The sequence below is a fragment of the Pelodiscus sinensis genome, chromosome 10 (assembly GCF_052426305.1).
Source record: "Pelodiscus sinensis isolate ZL-2025 chromosome 10, ASM5242630v1, whole genome shotgun sequence".
Taxonomy (NCBI): domain Eukaryota; kingdom Metazoa; phylum Chordata; order Testudines; family Trionychidae; genus Pelodiscus; species Pelodiscus sinensis.
This window is the reverse complement of record NC_143061.1, coordinates 24,631,540-24,647,872: the sequence shown is the minus strand read 5'-3', so window position 1 is coordinate 24,647,872 and position 16,333 is coordinate 24,631,540. Positions and strand designations below refer to the sequence as shown.

The 16,333-nt window shown below is 44.7% G+C and overlaps 1 long non-coding RNA gene across 1 annotated transcript in view; it reads right to left on the bottom strand.

Annotated features, from left to right (window-relative positions):
- The window catches only part of LOC112545857 (uncharacterized), a 39,700-nt gene extending 35,430 nt beyond the window's left edge, over window positions 1-4,270 (bottom strand). The window contains exons 1-2 of the long non-coding RNA XR_016350355.1: window positions 4,134-4,270; window positions 3,498-3,559 (exon numbers count right to left, since the gene is read on the bottom strand). This is a non-coding gene — a long non-coding RNA (uncharacterized LOC112545857). The remainder of the gene's footprint in view (window positions 1-3,497; window positions 3,560-4,133) is intronic.
- Window positions 4,271-16,333: the final 12,063 nt, after the last annotated feature.

The following is a 16,333-nucleotide window of genomic DNA, read 5'->3' as shown; positions in this document are numbered from 1 at the left end:
GTGTTAACACACTGATACAATGGGTGTAGTGTAGACATACTCTAAGAATAATGACATACTCATCTGATGAAGTGGGTTTTACCCATGAAAGCTCACAATCTATTTGTTAGTCTCCAAGTCTATGTCTACGCTACAGACAAGATCGAAGCAGTCATAGTCTATCATCTGGGGTTTGAATTAATGGATCTAGTTAAGACACGCTAATTCAAACTGAGAGGGGCGTACCCGTAGATGTCGGTAGTCCTGCTTCTATGAAGAGTAAAGAATGTCGAAGAGACAGTGTGCTCCCTTTGACTTCCCACAGTGTGGACGGCACCAAAATTCGATTTAAGATACTTCAACTTAAGCTATGCAATTAACGTAGCTGAAGTTGTGTATCTTAATTCAAACTCTTCCCCAGTGTAGGCCAGGGTAAGGTAGTGTTTCTTAAAGTGGTCCAGGGTCCCACTTTGAGAAAGCTGCTAACAAGTCTCTCTCACAGCTCCCTTTGACTGCAAATGGCAAACTGGAGCCAATGGGAGCTGTGAGGTTTCATGGCTACAGAACCATTAAGTAAACAAACAGGTATGGCCCATTAGCAGCTTTCTCAAAGTGGGCCTCAGGGTGCCCCAGGATTGCTTGTTGTTTTTAAATTTACAGACTATCAAAGCTATCCTTCTGACACTTTCTAAGAATAATGATATGGAATCATTTTCTGAACACTAAGTGTTGCCTGGTCAGTGAGGTGAAGTTATAGCATAGTGAGTTATAAATCTTTCCTCTAGGCATGTATGGATTACACTTGAAAAGGCTGTTGGAAAAGCAATCAAGAAAGTGATGCAGTCATCCCCAGCACACTGGTGAAATACAATGGGGAAAGTATTACCTTTGAGGACCTTATAGTCTGTCTCCAACAGAGTGACAAGCCCTTTTTTGGCAGTGCTGGGACCCAGCAGATCAAAGGACTAAAAGAGTTAAAAAGTGACTTGTTCTTTAAAAAGGAGAGTGATCAAAAGGACTAAGCACCTTTTAAAGAAGATTGTCCAAGAAGCACAGAGTGAACTGGTCTGTGAGTTGAGGAAAGAAAATGTACTTTAGACTCCAGCTGTCTTAAGGGAGGAGGGAAAAGTCTGTAGGAAGCTCAAATCTACCAAAATCCCCATGAGGACCCCTGGTAAAACAACCTGTTTTATTGTTTTAAAAACCAATGTCTTTGAAGTTTCCAACTCTGATAAATAATATTTTGCTTTAAGAAAGCTATCTAGTCACTGGTTACCACTATCATTGCTCCTGGAAGGAATAGAATTGCAGTGTGTGGACATAAATTAGACATATGAGGTAATCATACTAACCTATCAGGATGCATGCTTCAATCCTGATTAAAGGTGATGGCTCTGAGCTTGAGACCAGAAAGGATGTGCACTTGAAGAGACCAGAAAGAGTCAGAGATGAGCAATGTCAGAGATGAGCAACAGCAATGGAGGACCAACAGGAAGCAGAATTTTTCAAATTGGGATCCAGAGATCTTCCAGAGTGCCTGCTGGACCCACTGATCAACTTCTTTTCCTCCCTCTCTCAACAGCTGTCAGGCGGCATGCAGGAGGCATCCCAAGGGAGGAGGAGAAGAGGAGATGGGGCACATTTAGGAGAAGGGGTGGAATTATGTCTGGGGCTGCCAGCCCCACAGATTAAATCCTCCATCCCCATTGCCTTCTGCACACTGGGAAACAGCTGTTCAGTGGTGTGCAGTAGGTACTGGGAGGGAAGGAAAGGAATGAGGATAGGGTATGCAGTTAGAGGAGGGAGGGAAGAGGAAGGGCAGAGGTGGAATGGGGACGGGAAGAGGCAGAGGAGAGATGGTATCTTTGGGGGAGAGGGATGGAGTGGAGGCAGGGCCTGGGAAGGATGGAGTGGGGACAGGGTAGGAGTTTGGGGGTCCATGAAAATATTCAAATCAAAATGGGGGTCCTCGGGTTGCTAAAGTTTGAGAACTACTGAGATTAGCCAACTTCTAATTCTAATTTCTCTGCCATGTGAGAACCATTGTTGCCACTTTTTCCTTCTTTAACTTTTATATTGTAATGCGCATAGGACTTATCTGTGTCACAAAGCTCATTTCTCAGGAAACTTCCTTCCCTCCTTCCCACAAGAAGGATAATCTTGTGGCTAACTCAGAAGAATGGCAGTTATCACACTATAGACCTTTCCCTGGCTCTGCTATAGGCTTCCTGTGTGGACAACTACTGTAATCTGTGTCTCGATGGTAAAATGGGGACAACCATAATTCTTTATTTCACAGGAAGACGGTGGGATATAATTTGTGGAAAGACTTTGAGATCCACATATTGACGTGCAAAGCATGATATTATTACTACAATAACTAATCACTTTTTTTCCTATTTCAGAATCCAAGATGGATTTTGTTTCTGAGCAAAGCAACTTAGTATACCACAATTAGCCCAAGTTTCTATATAAAAGAGCCTCATAGCATCATAGTTACAGTTCTCTGACTGTAGAATCACAGCCCTATTTTGTTTTTATTTGACAGTCTTTCACTGGAAATGTGTAAATGATTCACAGACTTCACTTAAATAATCAGTGGGTCAACCCTTCTCTGTCAGGTCTCCATGCCCACCAGTCAGTCAGTATACGCCTTTTTCCCATAGCAACTGTTTCAACTCAGAGTCTGTCCTAAGGCTGCAATATCACCACCTGCTTGATTTACAGAAAACTGCACATCAGTGGACAGCTAAATCAATGCTCATCTGATTACAGATATTTTTCAAAAATATTGCAAGCTCAGTTCATTCATCTTCTATGTCGGTTTTCCACCTAAGGCCAAATGCTAGCATGGTAGCTTCTGCAGTGTTGCTCTTAGCTAGAGCTGCATTACCCCGCCATCATCTTCGCTGCAGATGAGTTGAGCCGATTCTGAAAGTTGATAGACCTTTGGGGATGCCATGTAATTTCCAATTCTACATATTCTTGTGACTCTGCCCCCTCTCAAGCAATTGCAGCACTGAGGGAAGACTTGGGCAAAAAATGTTTTCTCCATGCCACACTAAGAAGTGCATGATTTTCTCACCTGACTGACCACCAGGGAAACTCAGTGGGCTAGCACAATCCAGAGGCAGCTGCACTGAAACAAAATTGCCAGCAGGACAGGATGGGTTTTGCAGCCAAAGGACATATTTTCCCCCATTGGAACACACCTCCTCCTTCCTCCCATAGTGAATAAAGAGAAAGAGGAGATTTCCACACCACTTCTGATACTATCTCCTCCTCACACATAGAACTGTGACAGTCTGTTTTGGCTTGCATTGTATTTATAACAATCCTTTCACCTGTGGCCAGTTTTGTCACATTTCTAGCATTTATCTTAACTGTTTTCTTTAATCTTTTTCAATATTGCAGCTCTCCCTTCTTTTGCAAACAATGTATCTCTTTTTAAAATCATTTCATAATATCTTGGACCAAAATAGAATCCCCTTTTTCATCAGGCATAGAGCTTTACTTACAGGGCTCTTGGATATCGGCTGCCTTCCTCCACACTAGTTGCTGCTTCCTCTTCTGCTGACTGCTGCAAGGAAAGATTCAAGTTCAGTGACAAATCCCACAGTCTCTTAGAGTGGCTTTGCTTTGGCTTCCTTTTACCGATCTTGGTCTGCAAGTTCAAGCCCAGCTAAACATCTATAAACTGATCAATCACCAATTTATCTTGGACAGCCTTGTTGGCCTCGTTGGCTATGACAGGAACACAAGCCTCCATGGGTCTTCTGCCAATTGAGGTGGGATTTCATACTTTCCTCTTCTTCTATTTTTTAGCTTGCCCAGGCAAGTTCAGATAGCTATCTAGGTCCACACTTGTACCAAGGTTTGTACCAGGTCTGAATAACTGTTATCTTTCGGGGGTGGGGGGGTGAGTTCTGCAGCACCTTAAGAGCTGGGTCACTTACATTAACTGTCCCTTTCTGTCTTCCTTCCAAACCATTTGAGTTACAATGCTGAATTGAGCCAAATAACCCTCACCGGGGGTTTTCCCCTCAAAGGTAACAGGGCTTTGCATCATATGAGCTGGGACAGCCTGATCTCTTCCCCTGGGGCTATATGGATTACAAATAGGATAAAAAACTGTTGTAAATGTTTCATCTTACCCAACTCGTCTAATTGGCCATTTCCACATCCAGGTGGTTGCCTTCTAGTCTGTGACCCTTTAATTTTTTTATGCCAGGGGTGAGGAATCTTTTTTGGGTTGGTGGTCACTAACACAGAGAAAAATCAGTTAGGGGCCATATACAAGTAAGAAGCAAAAAAAAAAAAACAACCCTCACTGAAGTGGCTCCTGACTGAGAGGGAGAGACACATTCTCCACATTCCCCTTGAACACCATAGAGTTAGAGAGCCCAGGTTAGTAGATTTTGTGTGCTCCAGTACTGCAAGGGATGGCAGTGGGTGGGGGGGTTTCTGGAACACAAACAGGGGCTCCCCAATGCTGGAAGGAGCCCTGAGCTTTGGGGTCTGGATCCTGATCCTCAGGTTCCCCTCCCCTGCTCTACGGAATTGAATTTTCAGATCCTGAAGTCATTACAGTTCATCCTGGCTAACAGGTTCCAAACTGGTCAGACTATTTTAACATTCCAGCCTAGCTGTAAGGCAAACTGTAAGGTTTCCAGTTTGTCCAGGCATTTTGTAGTTTCTGTTCCAAAAGGGATCTTATCTCAAACTACAAATAATCTCTCCGCTCTTTCTGGGAATCCTCCAGTACTTGTTTTAGGTCTTGTGTTAATTCCTTCTGCAAAATCTCCAGCTTCAGTTTTAAGTCTTGTTTTAATTCCAGCTGGCCATTTGATTTCTGCAAGTACTTCCCTTATATGTTCCTGTGACCCAGTGAATCCCTCAGGGTATGTCTACACCGCAGTTTTTCGGAAAAACTACACTTACGTCCACACTGCAATTGCGTTCAACAGAAAGTCGAAAGAACGCAGGGGTTTTCCCAACAGTGGTAAACCTCTTTCTACGAGGAGGAAGCCTTTTTCCGAAAGAGCTCGTTCAGAAAAAAGCATGTGTGGACGGGGAAGAGGGGTTTTTTCAAAAGAAGAAGCCTCCAGGAAAAAGCACAGGCCCTCTAGTGGCCACTCCATCCATAGTAATCACAACTTAAATGTGTGATAGCGTCCAATCAATGTGGATGCTATCTTTCAAAAAAGGAAATGGCTTTTTTGATGCGCTTTTGCTGTCTTGATGCTCTTTTTCGAAAGAAAAGTTTTCCATTACAAGCATTTTCCGAACAGAGCGTCTACATTGGCACGGATGCTTTTCCGCAAAAGCACTTTTTACGGAAAAGCGTCCGTGCCAATCTAGACACGCTTTTCCGCAAAAAAGCCCCGATCGCCATTTTCACGATCAGGACTTTTTTGCGGAAAACAAATCTGAGCTGTCTACACTGGCCCCTTTGCACAAAAGGGACTTTTGCCTGAATGGGAGCAGAATAGTATTTCCGCAAGAAGCACTGATTTCTTACAGTAGGAAGTCAGTGCTTTTGTAGAAATTAAAGCGGCCAGTGTAGACAGCTGGAAAGTTTTTCTGGAAAAGCGGCTGATTTTCCGGAAAAACTGGCCAGTCTAGACACAGCCAATGTGTATTTAAAAAGTGTCATGACCGTTTTGGAGAGACTTGGGAATAGAAGGACTGTGTTGGTGTTACTTTGCAAAGAATAACTAGCTTGGTAGAAGCCAGGGTAATGCTCTGCTACTGTGTGCTGCTGGGGTCAGGACTCTGAGTCAAACCTGCACAGCATAGAAGCACCCAGAGTTGCTAGACAGGTGGTGACAGAATCTCTTAAAGGTCTGGGTGGACTCTCAAAGCATTACAGGTCCATCTTGGTTCAATAGGAATGCCAGATCACACTCATATGCCCTGAAAACTGGCTTCTGCTTCTGTCACCAATGTTGCCCCCTTTTGCTTTGCGTAGCTAGTCCAAGTTCAGTGGTCTGGGGATGTTCCTGCTTGAAATATAAATTGACTGGATCTGGTATTTTCTTCAATGAAATCTTATTTAAAATTATGTACAAATCCATGCTTCTCTGAATTATAAGAAGAACTAAGAACAAAAGAAGCAGTTTCTTAATTTACAGACTGAAGCCTCTTAACCGATCACCAAACCCAAACATGCTGTCTTTAGTGTTTCCAGGGTCACTATGTTCAATGGCTACTGCTTGGCATTCTCTGTTCTGTGTATGCTTTCAGCTTCTGTGTGTTCTGGTTTCTCTCACACACATATACACCATTGGTATCAATACACAGAGTACTGATAGCTTTGGGGCAAATTCTATTAGGCTTTGTAGCCCCCTCAGTATCTCTTACAAATATTTTGCATTAAGAATGTGTTCACAGATCAGTTTGAATGACTTTTTAACTTAACTCATAGGAGGGTTTCATCCAGATTGTAACAAAGCACTTCCTTAGTCTGCTGTAGACCCATCTCCTAAATACTCAAGCATGCGAAAATGCAGGGAGCACTTGCAAAGTTGTGTTCCATAACATACATTGGAGTGGACTGTGGGCCCTATCTTTGAGACTGGATGTTTGGTGTTCAGAGAAGTTAAGATAGAAAGACCGTAAAGATGGCTGTAAGTCTGATCCTCAGGTTACCAGTCAGGTCCCAAGAAATATATTGAATTGTAGGAACTGAAATTATCCAACAGGGACCATTCCAGCAGTTGGGGATTATTAGTGTGTAGAAGTACTGCAGTCATGCTACTTTCCCTAAGCAATAGCTCCTACACTGGAACTAACTGTGCAGCCTAATTCCCAAATACCAGTTAAGCTGGATCAAAGTTTGCTTCGTGCCACAAAAGTTAATATCACAATAACTAACATTTTTAACAGTAGTTTCAATTCATCACATCCAAAAAGCTCCATGACATTTTCCCTTTCAACCCCAGAGCAGTGAGGCTGGAGTTGATAGTGTGGGAGAAAAATCAAATAACTCCAATTGTGTCTAAAGGGGGGAACTGTGCAGAAATCATAACTTTCTAAAAGAAAACTGCTGTAAGGGTTAAAAAGTTTTCCAGGCCTTTCTCCCTGTAACAGAGAGAAATCAAATTAGCTCTAATCAAAGACCCTTACAAATGACTATCTCAAATTCATGGATACTCCTAGTCTGTCACAATTTGTCATGTAAACCCTTATCTTTGTCACAGTTTGCCTTGTAGACTCCTCCACTCAAGTTCTCATGTGGCTTTGTGTACTGTAAAAACTTACTTCTAGCACTCCTGGGGTGAACAGAAGTCTCAGAGTACTTCTGCTGAGACTTTGATATGTTAAAGAAGAACAATCCACAACTGAACTGTCTAAGCATTCTGTATATAGGATACCTGAATCTGTCTGTCAGGGCTGCTGCTTCACTCTTGGAAGTGACAGCCTGCATGCATGCATCATAAAGTTTTCTCTTTTAGGTTTCTTTCCTGCCTCACTGATTTGACCTCCGGCCTCGAACCCTTCTGGGGGCTCTGTACCCCAGGGCAGCGAGATTTCCCCCTCAATTTGGTGTCAGAAGTGGGATGGCTTGGAACTCCAGTTGGAAAGGCTGATGACGGGGAATGGGAACGGACTACAGCGCGCATCTGGAGGGTAAGGGATCCATTTAAAATCCCCCAGTCCGCCTCCCTGTTCTCGTCACCAGCTGGACCGGCTGGCGGTAAGAGTCATCTTTTACTTAAAATTTTTTGTTAAGAGGCTTGAGGGAAACTTAAAACGAAAACACTGGGTATAGCCAAATAGGGGTTGGATTTTGTTGTTGTTGTTGTTGCTGACTGATTGGTGGCGAGTCCAAGCACATGGTTTTGAGTGAGTGAAGTCCGGAGGGGGACCGCAACCGCACCAGTGCTGTCAGTGTCACTGCACAGCTGCTGAAAGCAAGGGCGGTTTCCCCCGGCACATAAGGAGTGTGAGTGAAGCTGACAGTTTGTGTGGACTCCCACACTATCCTTGGAGAGGGTAGTGCTGCTGGACGCCTGTGCTATCCTTGGAGAGGGTAGTACTGTTGAGCTCCTGTGCTGTCCTTGGACAAGACAGTGCTAACATGGATAAGATTGCTCCCTCAAGTCTGTCTCCTACTGAGGGAAAAGGTTTCTCACAGCCTGGGACTCCCTTGTCTCAGATGATCAGTCAGCTAGGTATTGCCTGCAGGTTTGAAACTAAGGAGACTTAAGGAATTATTGAGCATTTGGAATGGCTATACTCAGGGGAATTCCCAGAATACATGACAATTAGAACTTTGACTTACAAAAGCTTGCTTATCTTAGAGTTTTCCTCGAGGAAAAACATCCTAACCAGATGGAATATTGGTGCCTCTGGGAGGATGTGGCAGTAAAAAAAAATATAATCAGAGCATTATGGCTAGCAAAAAAGATTCTATTGAAAAGCTGCAGCAAGAATTGGCTACTCTAAAGAGACAGCTTGATTCCTCAGATGTGCCATCTGCACCCCCACCCCGCTTTGGACCCCTGTCAGCTGAACATTCTTTCCTGTTATCTCCCTTTTCTCTTGTAAACCTTATGGGACCTGACTTGTTGTGTAAATTGGGTGCAAACCTTCTCTGTAGAGAGGAAGGGATATTTGTTGACCTTCCCCCCTATCAGGCTCCAAATTTGATGGCATTACTACTCTCAGAGGAATCTGATGAGACCTCAGGACATACACCCCTCCTGGACCTCTCAGATGTCCCAGAGACATTGTGGGCAGCCCATTGTGTATGAAGTGGGGTTGCTAGCCTCTGCAACACCAGTGCAAATAACATACAGACACAACAAGCCTTTCCCAAGGGTAGCCCTGTATCTATTGGCTAGGGAGGCACAAGAGGGCATTAAGCCTGTAATCTCTCCCTCCTTAAACAAGGGATACTTGTTTATACAACTTCACCATGTAATACACCTATACTACCTGTGAAAAAGCAAATCTATAGATGTGTAGAAGACCTAAGAGCCATTAATAAGTTTGTAATCCCTAGATTTCCAGTAGTACCTAACCTGGTTTTCTGTAATAGATTTATGTTCTGCCTTCTTTTCTATTCCAGTGCATAAGAATTCCCAATTTCTCTTTGCCTTTTCCTTTCAGAGTCATCAATTAACCTGGACATGTTTTTGTAAAGTTATTGTAAAAGCCCTACTCTGTTTTCTCAGTTTTTAAAAAGCTGACCTTAATTCTCTCTCTCTTCCCTGCAGTTCTGTGTTAGTTCAGTATGTTGATGATGTGCTAATTGCTAGTAAAACTAAGGAAAGATGTAAAACTGATATGTGTTAAAGTGTCTTGCTAATAAGGGTCACAAGGCTTCCAAAGCCAAATAGCAATTTGTAAAACAAAGAGTTCAGTACTTGGAACATTTACTTTTAGGAGATGGCCGCCAGTTAACACCTGAACGAATCTCAAGTTTTTTTCATTCCTCACCCTTTCACCAAAGTCAGGTATACAAATTTCTGGGTACTGCAGGATATTGCAGACAATGGATTCCTAACTTTTCTGGACTCACCAGGCCCCTTACTATTCTACTCTTAATCTTAGCTCCTGACCCAGTGACCTGGTCCCCAGAATGTGAATCTGCTTTCCTTTCCCTTAAAACTCTTCTGCACAGTGGGCTTACCTAAATATAGCAAGCCTTTTACTCTGTTTTGTCATGAACAGGATGGAATTGCAGCTGGAGCTCTCTGTCAACCCCTTGGACACACACCTCGTCCAGTAGCTTATTTTTCTGCAACACTGGACTCAGTAGCCCGTGGGTTCCCACTTTGTCTGAAGGCTGTTGCAGCTGCTGCTGAATTACTTTAAAAAGGCCCAACCTGTCACATTAGGCCACAGCATTATCTTACAGGTCCCTAATGCTGTCTCTGCTCTCTTACAGCAACACTGCACCCAGCACATATCTGTTCAGAGACAAACCCTGTATAAGAATGTTATCCTCTCTTCCCCAAATGTGGTAATTCAAAGATGTAATGTACTTAACCCAGCTACTTTTTCTCCTTTACCCTCTAATGGTAAAGCACATACCCATAACTGTGAAGAATTGCTTGAGCACTGTGTAAAGCCTCCCCAAGATTTGTCTGCTCAACTGCTGGAAAATGCAGTTCTTGTATTGTATACTGATAGCTCATGTAAAAGAAATGCAGTTGGTAAACTAAAGGCTGGATATGCAGTGGTCTCAGATAATAATGTTTTAGAGGTTCTTTTCTCTTCCAGGAATCAAATCAGCTCAGGCTGCTGAGCTCATCACTTTAATTCGTGCTTGCCTTTTAGCGTCCGGACAGTCTGCTGCCATTTATACTGATTCAAAGTATGCTTTCTCTGTCTGTCATGCCACAGGACAAATTTGGAAACAACGAGGTTTCCTTACCTCTTCTGGCTCTGCTATCTCTCATGGTCCCCTTATCTCCCAACTCCTTGATGCTATTCAGCTACCCACATCCCTTTCTATTACCCATTGCCCGGCCCACACAGGTGCCACTGATCCTGTTTCTCTGGGTAATGGGAATGCTGATGCAGCGGCCAGACGTGCAGCAGCACATGGACCTCTGGCTCCCTTTCAGATTCTGGTCTCTCTTTCCCTCCCTGTTTCTTTGCAGGACCTGATAGAACTACAGCAAGCTGCTCAACCTGCAGAGAAAAACCTTTGGGAGAAAGCAGGCTGCTCCTTATCCCCAGCTGGGATAATGGGTGCACCTGATGGCTGCCCAGTCGCCCCAAAAATCTCTCACACGGCAGCTTGCTCAGGTGTCTCATCAAATGACACACATGAGCAAAAGGGGGGTGGCCTCACAAATCCCAAAACAAGGGTACGCCCCAGGCGTGCACCTAGAAGCTCTCAAGAATATCTAATTCATGTGTGATTTGTAAGCAGTTTAATGTTGCAGGAGGCCCACAGGCTAGCAGCCACACAGAAAGAAAAAAACCTAGACATAAAATGACAGTTAGAAGAGCTTGCATCTGCAGGTAAAGGAAGCCCTCCCAGTACCTACTGATGTACCGTGCCACAACATCCAACCAGGCGACTACGTGTTCGTGAAGGAACATCACAGAAAGAACTGCCTGGCAGCCCGGTGGAAAGGACCGTTCCAAGTGCTGTTCATCACCCACACAGCAGTAAAGGTGAAGGAGCGCCCCTCGTGGATCCACGCAAGTCATGTACGCCGAACTGCAGATCCAACAGAGCTGATTGACCCCGTCACCCAGGACCCCTCCCTGGAGGAATCACCTGAGGACGAGGTTCAGCGGACCGAGGTGGCACTCTCAAACCAGACTGTTACCAAACCGGCCTCCACCAGGAGCTTCGAGGTACAACCTGAGAGGTAGGACTGTGCCAGAAAAGACCTACAGGTGAGCCTGGCGCCCCATAGCTCTCACAAAGGGGAAGCCATTCCAGTATTGAGTGAACTAAGAGACTACGAAATCTCGAAGAGTGCCTGCAGAGGCAAGCCAAACAATACTAACTGATTAAGTTTAGTTAAAAGAGACTGCTTTGCTAGTTGCTAGCTAATTACTATATTATTATTATCCTTTCTACTTTAGAAATTTAAGATACTATACTAGGATGAGGATTGTTTTCCTTCTTTTAGTAGTCAGAATAGCCTTAGTATATAACTTTCCTCACCCTTATTGGGAAGCCCTGCAAAAGGTTGTGTCCCTCACCAATGCAAGTGACTGTTGGATATGTGAACAGCTTATAGAAGGCTCTGAAGGCCTTTTACCATTACAGTTTATCCCAACTCCTGCCTCCCTGTGGACCAGACCCCTAAAATTCAGATCTACTGGTAGTCAGTACTCTACAGGAGAGCGGGAGTGGGTAGATGCCCAGAATGATAACACTGTGCCAGAAGTACATAGTCATGGGGGGGAACAGGCAGATTTGGCATAAAAATCTGATTGCCTCAGGGATTCCCCTTACTCAAGCATTACATCCATCAGGGAATGCTTCCCTTATGTTTCCCTTATGTTTTAAAAGCAATATTGGCACTGGTAAAGATCTGGGGGTGAATGGGCAGTGGATCATTTACCCAACTGATAAAGAAAACCTCCCTCTAAGATAAGAATTCATCCCAGCAAAAGAAGAATACCTAAGAATGTCTAGAATAACTTTGAGTAATACTCCAATAGGAGTATTAAAGGGGGGAATTGTGGGAGAAAAATCAAATAACTCCAATTGTGTCTAAAGGGGGGAACTGTGCAGAAATCATAACTTTCTAAAAGAAAACTGCTGTAAGGGTTAAAAAGTTTTCCAGGCCTTTCTCCCTGTAACAGAGAGAAATCAAATTAGCTCTAATCAAAGACCCTTACAAATGACTATCTCAAATTCATGGATACTCCTAGTCTGTCACAATTTGTCATGTAAACCCTTATCTTTGTCACAGTTTGCCTTGTAGACTCCTCCACTCAAGTTCTCATGTGGCTTTGTGTACTGTAAAAACTTACTTCTAGCACTCCTGGGGTGAACAGAAGTCTCAGAGTACTTCTGCTGAGACTTTGATATGTTAAAGAAGAACAATCCACAACTGAACTGTCTAAGCATTCTGTATATAGGATACCTGAATCTGTCTGTCAGGGCTGCTGCTTCACTCTTGGAAGTGACAGCCTGCATGCATGCATCATAAAGTTTTCTCTTTTAGGTTTCTTTCCTGCCTCACTGATTTGACCTCCGGCCTCGAACCCTTCTGGGGGCTCTGTACCCCAGGGCAGCGAGATTTCCCCCTCAATAGCCAACAAGGCTCCCATAGCTCTTAGCCAGTGCAGGTGGCGAGATCCCCTCAGAGCTCCCACCCGCCAACCCTGGAGTTCGCAGCTGCTGTGGCGAGGGAAGTTCAATGCACTCAACCCCCAGAGGTATCAGAGGCATACCAGAGACACAGCAGCAGTGGGTGCTGGACCCCTCCTCCCCATTTTGTTAGTTACTTTTAATAAAAGTTAGAGACTGATCACAAGCTTCTGTGAATTTTTGCTTATTGTCTGTAGCCTGTCCATGAATTTTACTAAAAATTACTGTGACACAACTTCAGCTTTACTGTTTAGAAGTAGCTTCAGAGTGGTAGCAGAGTTAGTCTGTAACTAGAAAAACTTAAAAACAATTAATAGTCTTGTAACAACTTAAAGACTAACAAAACATGTAGATGGTTTCATAAGCTTTCGTGGGAACAACCCTCTTCGGATGACTGGAGTATTAAAAGTCCAGATCCAAGAATAAATAAGGGAAAGAGGGAGGGAGAAAGACAATGAATAGATTATTCAAGTTACAAGAGGCTGATAAGAACAATTAGCACCTCTGTTGTTTGGCTGATTAAGTCATTAGGATGTAGAAGGTAGTGTGCAAGCCAGCCAGTTCATTCCATTCTGACAAGAATCAAACTTGTAAATGAAGTTAAGTTCTAACCATTCCCTGTGTATTTGGCTTGTGGAATTGGCCTGAAACAACACAGTGACTTGGAACTCCATTAATGGACTTTTAATACTCCAGTCATCTGAAGAAGTGGGTTGTGCCCACGAAAGCTCATGATACCATCTACGGCTACACTGCAGGCTTTTTGCGCAAAAACTTGCAGAGCGTATACACTGCAAGCATGTTCTTGTGCAAGTACATTTCCAGTAAAGCATCAGAAAAGAGGGATTCCTGTGCAAGTGTTATTCCTCTCCCCACGAGGAATAAGCCCTTTTGTGCAAGAGCTCTTGCACAAGAAGGCAGTGTGGACCGGCAACAGGGGTTTCTTGCGCAAGAAACCCCTATGGCTAAAATGGCCATCAGAGCTTTTTTGAGCAAGAAAGCATCCACCCCACCATGGACGCTCTTGAGCAAAAGCACAGCTCTTGCGCAAAAGCATATGGTAGTATGGATGCACTCTTGTGCAAGCAGCCTGCAGTGTAGACGTAGCCTACATGTTTTGTTAGTCTTTAAGGTGCTACTAATCGTTGTTTTAAGTTTTTCTGTTCACAAGTACTCATTGGTATCACTAGACTCTGTTTATAGTGACTTTTCTCTTAAGATATGTGTGCACTAGTATGTAGGGAATATTTAGAATCCAAGACACTATTTTCATTATGAAAAGTACATCACAAAGAAATAGATCGAAACCTCAGAATCCCAGAGACCCCAAAAGCCTTATAACAGCCTACAGAATTCACAGTACTGACACAATGCCTCTGGTTGGCCAATGGCGTGAACTTATGTTGTTCTTCGGCTACATTTTCGGATACCATCAGCCTTTCTCCCTACCTGCTTGGGAGATGCTCCCGGTAAACTTCCACCAAGCCACCTCATTATCCACCTTCAAATTTTGTTGTGATGCCCACATAAAACTTGAAAATGATTTGACTACTAATGTGCAGGTGACCAGCCTATCATGCTGGCCAGTATTGTCTCACTGTTCCTGTTACTCCCCCCACCCATGTCTATATTCATCCATAATCTCATTTTATATGTAGACCAGTGATACTCAGAGGTTCAGGAGCCAAATTAATGATTAACATTACTCACTAGTATGAATTCATTGTTTTATATACATTAACATATGTACATGAATATATGTGCATTACTGTCACCGTAAGAAGACTGACCATGTATTATTTTATCAATTACAATTGGTTAATAACATAGCATCCTGATTGGTTAACTTAAACTGGTTGTTAATTTAAATTACATAGCGTTTTTATATCATGTGCTGCAACACAGGTGAGTAGAGAGAAGGAACACAAAAGGGGACACCAGCTCCACACAATGTGACTCTTCCACACACAACTAGTCCAGGACCCACATAATCCCATTCGTACCCCATCCCATGTTACCTGAGGCAGGGAGAGTGTCTATCCTGCTACACTGCATTGCCCAGCAAGCAGGGTCCCAGACAACATGGCCGGAGGCTGCCTGGAAGAGTGCAGTTGCTCTGATGCCTCCCCTCCCTGTGCTGCAGTGCACTGGGTAGCGTCCCAGGCAGTGTGGCTGGAAGCCACCTGGGACTCAGGAGAGAGTACCTGCTGCCTGGCTCCCTCCACGCTCCCTCCCATTACCTGGTGAGTGAGGGGGGCTCTGTCCCTCTGATGCTGCACTATGTTGAGCAGCATCTCCTCTTCCTGTCAGAGTGCAGCATCTGAGCAGCGTAGCCAAAAGAGCCCCTTGCCTGGCTCCCACAGCATGGGGGGAGGGCATGTGACACTTCCTGCCCCCCATGCATTACTCTTAGCTGCAAAGAGTGACAGAGGACACTTTAAGAGCCACTCTCAAGTGTCCAGTCTGAGTATCACTGATGGAGACCGTGACTCCTGGGGGCCCGGGACTGTCTTTTTAGTCTGCTTTGCAAATGGCCTAACACTCAGAGATACTGGTCTATGACTAAAGTTCCTAGTGCTAGAATAAAACAAATCATTAATAATTTGAACATGGAAATAAGGGAAATTCTTCCCATCTCTGCTTCCTACACAAATTCTGTTCCTTGTTTCCAAATTGACAATCATTTCCTAGCTACAGAATAGTTTTCCAAATCGCTTCTATTTTTCGTTGTCCCAGTCTTACAGTGCACTCTTTGCTTTGGCCCCTTAAACCTGGACTTTTCTTTGGTGTCCTCCTTGTGACCCATGGTGCTAAGGTCCCAGTAGACCAGAACTGTGGGGGTAATGCTCCATTTTGGGTGCTGTAGCCCTGTAGCTCCTATGTAGGGAACTCTATGGTCCTGTGCTTCCTCCCAGAAAGAGGCCCTAAAGTGCCATACGGTTTAGTGCCCCTGTTCTTTCTGGGGCCTCTCTTTGAGGTAACTATCTGTCACGCCTTTCCACCCCTATGCTTTGGTGCCCCTATTATTTTGGTGCTGTGACCCACGATACAAGGTGCTGCCTTGTGTCCCTCAGTCGTCGTCCCCCACCCGCTTCCACGTACCTTGTCCTGGGCTCCCTCCCCATGTCATAGTGCCCTGCTCCCCGCCCTCCTGTCCATAGGAGCTCCCCTGCAGTTGTCAAGGTGCTGTCGCCCCACCCTCTGAAGAGCCCCACCCCGTATGGCAATAGGCGACTGCTGCCTGTGAGGGAAGGGTAGCGACCGAGAGGAACAGGGAGGGGCCATGAGGAGTCATCCCATTTGGCAATTGCAATTTTAACAGAGGCACAGGGGGCCATGCGCCTCCCGAGTGCTACCAGGCGTAACCCATATGCCGCCCCCTAATGCGGTGCCCTGAGCTCCCCTCCCGCTGGCGTAGCGCTGTCCGCCCCCATCCCGTGCCCCACTGTCCTTGAGCCTCGCGCAGAGCCAGAAGCTTCTAGACCTGGCCAGCCGCCCGAGTCAGGCCTTGTGTTGAAAGCGGTCGCCATGGTAGCAGCCTCGCCACGCCGCCCT